The sequence below is a fragment of the Azolla caroliniana genome, unplaced genomic scaffold (genome assembly GCF_043228905.1).
Source record: "Azolla caroliniana isolate FFs.n. ecotype wild unplaced genomic scaffold, voAzoCaro1.0.p SCAF_15, whole genome shotgun sequence".
Taxonomy (NCBI): domain Eukaryota; kingdom Viridiplantae; phylum Streptophyta; class Polypodiopsida; order Salviniales; family Salviniaceae; genus Azolla; species Azolla caroliniana.
The window spans coordinates 5,213,110-5,218,346 of record NW_028230450.1 but is presented as its reverse complement, the minus strand read 5'-3'; positions in this window follow the sequence as shown (position 1 = coordinate 5,218,346).

The following is a 5,237-nucleotide window of genomic DNA, read 5'->3' as shown; positions in this document are numbered from 1 at the left end:
GTTTTTCTTTGTATCATTCTACGCTCGGTTGTGGCCGAGCGTCGTGCATAAGGAACATTAAGTTTATGACAAACCGAAGCGTAGATCACTTGATGACAATCAAACACAGAAGAAATGGGAATGGAGGTAAGTACACGAAACAGGAAAGAGAATACACATAATGTTAACGTGGAAAACCCTGAGAGGGAAAAACCATGGGAGTCCACATACTCCAAACTATCACTATGTCAAGGAGTACAACAGGGAGCACAGAGGCAACAACCTCTTGCTCACAATCTTCGCCTTGCGGCGATTACAATAGAGACGTACTCTGTATCACACACACACACACACTCTCTCTCTCTCTCTCTGTACAATCGTTACACCAATTACGCTATACAAAGATAATAACAACAACAACCGCAATACATTGTTTGCCCTAGGTCACATTTATACTAATGTGACATTAGGACTATTTACAGATATAGCCCCAATGGGCACTTAGAAACATATCTACATATATGTCCCTTCATCCGGTGAGAGGTTCTCACCGGGCCTGCAACATCTGGTTCTCACCGGGTCTTCCATTGCCGGGTACTCCACATCCGGTTCTCACCGTCTTCTAATGTCGGGCCTTCGTATCCCATCCGGAGGGACAGAGATCCTAACAAGTACAAGGCCAGATTAGTTGTGAAGGGATTTCGACAAGAATATGGCGTCGACTTCGACGAAATCTTTTCACCAATGGTGAAAATGACAACCCTTCGTTTCATGCTCGGCGTCGTGGCCACCGACAACTTGGAGCTGATTCAGCTAGATGTAAAAACGGCATTCCTCCACGGTGACCTACAAGAGGAAATCTATATGGAGTAGCCGAAAGGCTTTGTGGCATCCGGCTAGGAACATCTAGTCTGCCGACTCAGGAAGAGTTTATACGACCTAAAACAGGCACCCCGACAATGGTACAAGAAGTTTGACGACTTCATCCAGTCGGTCGTCTTCTCCAAGAGCGATGAGGACCACTGTCTCTTCACCAAAACAGCTCGAGACGGGTCTCCCGTCTTTCTCATCATTTACGTGGATGACATGCTACTCTCCGGCCGACATGCCGGAGAGCTCACCGAACTCGTTCGGAAATTGCAGTTGAAGTTTGCCATGAAGGACCTCGGTCCGGCAAGACACGTACTTGGTATGAAGATTAGTCGGAATTGTGATAAACGACAACTTTTCTTGTCTCAAATAGACTACATCAAACGTGTCTTGGAACGCTTCAACATGCACTCGGCCAAGTCTGCTTCGACCCCGCTCCCCATTAACCGAAGGCTGTCTCAGCGAGACTGCCTGACATCCAGTTCGGAGGGGGAAGATATGAAGTCGGTACCGTATGCACCGGCAGTCGGTTCCCTTATGTATGTGATGGTCGTGACACGACCTGATATTTCTCACGTCGTAGGAGTCGTCAACAGATTCATGCACAACCCAGGCTGATCGCACTAGAACGCAGTCAAGCACGTGTTCAGATATCTAGCTGGCACAAAAGACCACGACATTCTTTTTGGCCCGAACTCAACCTCAGGCATAGTCGGTTACACCGACTCGGACTTCGTCGATTGCGTGGATAGTCGGAAATCAACAACCGGATATTGTTTCAAATTTGGCAATGGAGCAATCTCGTGGAAGTCGAACAAAACCGATATGTCTGATAAACCTTGTATATACCTGTAATTTAAGATAACCCATGTATACACCCATTACGGGGGAGTGTCGAATACGTGAATAATGGCCGTATTCACATTGTCCCTTTGGACAACCCAAGTTTGGGCTATTTCTGTAAATAGCATAAAGGGCAGTTGCCCTAGGATAGTCACTATATAAAGTGACTTTGTAACCTTTAGTGGTAGTTGATTGTCATTTGTAACTGTTGCTATTAAGAAATAAAACGTTTCTTTGTGCCTCTCTCTCTCTCTCTCTCTCTCTCTCTCTCTCTCTCTCTCTCTCTCTCTCTCTCTCTCTCTCTCTCTCTCTCTCTCTCTCTCTGTGTGTATCTTGTTCATTCTCATACACAGGTCCTTCAACATCACAGATGTTGTTTGTTCTTCCGCACTGACGACCTTTGTCCCAACAATCCGAACCAAAAGCAAGACGTCGGAAGGACAAATGTTCTTCTCGAATTCAAATGGTGGCCGAGGAGGAGGTCACGAAGGTAGAAGAGGTCAATTCGGCCCATCACACGAAGGGAACTCAAACCTTCACGGAAGCCATCGAGGAACCTTCAAAAGAAGGGGGAGCTTCCACGCCGAACAAGGTCGGCAAACGAGGCCCGCAACTTGCAATTATTGTGGCAAAGCCGACAGCCGAAGAATTGGAAAACAGGAGCGGAGTTGTATCGGTCGAGGCCGAAACTGGAATCGTGTAAATAGCCAACTCGGGAGACTATATTTGTAAATAGTCTTAGTGTGCGCCCCATGAGGGCTACGTATGTAAATAACCAGAAAGCTGCGTAAGTACATATGCAACTAGGGCAAACATTTTTTTGGTGTGCAGTGGACAAGAGAGAGTGTGAGAGAGAGAAGGTAGAGTTGCGCCATAGCTGTGTGCGTAACAACAGACGCGAAGAGCCCTGTGAGGCTGATACACTCGATAGAGTGTTGTAATCATCTCCGTGTTGTATATCCACTAGATATAGTGAAGAATCTGTTCCCGTGGTTTTTCCCCGTTTTATGGTTTTCCACGTAAATCTCTGTGCACCATTGTTTATCTTGTCTATATTTTAGGGTAAGCAAAACCGAAATCTAGAAACCGACCGGTAAGCAAATCCGGAAATTGGCCGGTAAGCAAAACCGGAATCCGGAAACCGGCCGGTATGCAAATCTGGAAACCGTCTGGTAAGCAAAACCGGAATCCGGAAACCGACCGGTATGCAAATCCGGAATCCGGAATCCGGAAACCGGTAGGTAAGCAAACCGGAACTGGTTGACAAGCAAACCGAAACGAGAATGGGAACCGGCAAGGAACCAGAACCGGTCGGCAATCAAACCGGAACCGGAACCGGCAAGCAAAATCAGAACCGGAACCGGCAAGCAAACCGGAACCGGCCGGCAAGCAAAATGGAACTGGCCGGCGAGGGATTCGACGATCGGGCGGAACCGGCTACCGGACGAGGTTGGACGCGAACGGACGGAAGATTGGATCATGCAACAAACTAAAGTAAAGTGAAGAGAACTAAAGTAAAGGCCATGTGGATGCAAGCAACTAAAGTTGGAGTGCATGCAAAAAGTAAAGGTGATGTGGAAGGTGTGCAACAAAAAGGTGGAGATCATGCAACAAATTAAAGTAAAGTGAAGAAAACTAAAGTAAAGGCCATGTGGGACGCATGCAAGGGAAGGAGAGAAAAAAAGAAGAAGAATCTGTGAATCAAGGGGGCTAATCACTCATAATTCCTAATTTCCATACGAGGGGAAGGAAGGTATCTCTCAAGAAAACCATAATTTCCATACGGAAGCGATCTCTAAAAATCCTAAATTCCTTAGAAAATCCATCTTACTCATAACCCTAATTTTCCATACGGAAGCTATTCAACTCATAAAACCCTAATTTCCTAATCAAAGCCATACAACTCAAAAACCCTAATTTTCGAATTGAAGCTAAAACCCCTAATTTCCTAATCAAAGCCATACAACTCAAAAACCTAATTTTCGAATTGAAGCTAAAAACCCTAATATTCTAATTAAATCCATATCTCATTTCTTCTAATCTATTACTCTAGCCATCTCCATTAGCAAACTTTTTGTAATCCCAATCTTGGGATTAATTGTAATCTTTCTTTCTACTTGTTAATGAAATTTGTTAATCTTTCTCATTTCGGTTAATTCTTAGTACATAAATACACGAATTTGATATCCTCTAGTCAAAGGCCTTGGGGTCTTGCCTCGACGTTCACGTATCCTCGTCGTATTTTCGTGACACCGGAATTGGAGATGGAAGATCTGACCACACCGAGCTTGGGGAAGGAGCATGAAGTAATGTTGGAGGTAGTACAATAGTTCGTTGTACTTGATCAATGCGGAACCTACCGACAATGGTTGGAATGGTTGGGCAGGCAAGTTATCGAATTGGCTAACCAAGTGGAAGCGGAACAACAAGTATGGAGAAGCGAACCCACCCTGACAGAAAGGTTATTTACGGTAACCGAGGAATTGGAGAAGGCGCGAAATCAGATCTGGATTTTAGAAGAAGAGTTGGCAAGGGCCAAGGAATTAGTGGCCATAATGGTGAATATGGGCCACAACACCATCACATAGACGGAGCCGGTAGAACCGAAAAGAACACGGGAAGCGGCTCCGATGAAAGAAGCAAAACCAATGGCTAATACGGCACTGGAGAAAGAGCGCGAGTGGAATAAAGAAATCGAAGAGCTCAAGGAAGAATTGGTCACGCAAGTGGCACTAGTAGAGAGAGAAAAAAAGAACTACGGAAGATAGCCGAGGAAGAGAAACGGAGGACAAAAGACAGACTCTAGAAGACACAAGGCAACAATGACTGGTTGAAGGAGGAGAAAGAGAATCTGTTGCAAGAAAAAGACAAACTTTAGGGAATGGCAGAGACGGAAATTGAGCAGCTCAAGGAAGAAATCTGGCATGAGAAGGATACGGATGATTGGTTGTGTTCGCAAGTCAGTCGGCGTCTCAAACAAAAAACAGAGGATTTCGATAAGTTGTACTAGGATCATAAGAAGTTGGAGACATACTACAACTGGAAGCAGGAAAACCTTAGAGAGGTCCGAATAGAGTTGAAGAACAAATCAGAGGCGTTGACGGAACAAGGACAACTGATGGTGGAAACAATGACGAAGTTGTTGGAGGAAGCGGTGAAGGAAAGGATGGAACTGGTGTAGGAGCATCATTAGGTGGTCGAACGGTCAAAAATGGTGTTGGATAACGTACAACAACCTACCAAAGCCAGATTATGGAGTATGAAATGCAAGCGACGACAGCGGCAAACCTCATCAAGCAGCTGAAGAAAGAAAAGGAGGCCACAGAGGACAAACTGAAAATGGGCATCAAGAGAATCTGGTGTCGTAAAGGGATACGACCGATTGGTGCCACCACGATTCCACACTTGCCGCAACGCATCTCGACTTGGTTCGGTGACCCATCACTCCTTGGAGATCCACTTGATTCAATTCATTGGAGTTGATTTACATTCTAGACTCAAAGTTCTTTAGTATTATTGTTCTTAGGGATTTATTTGCATTTTTT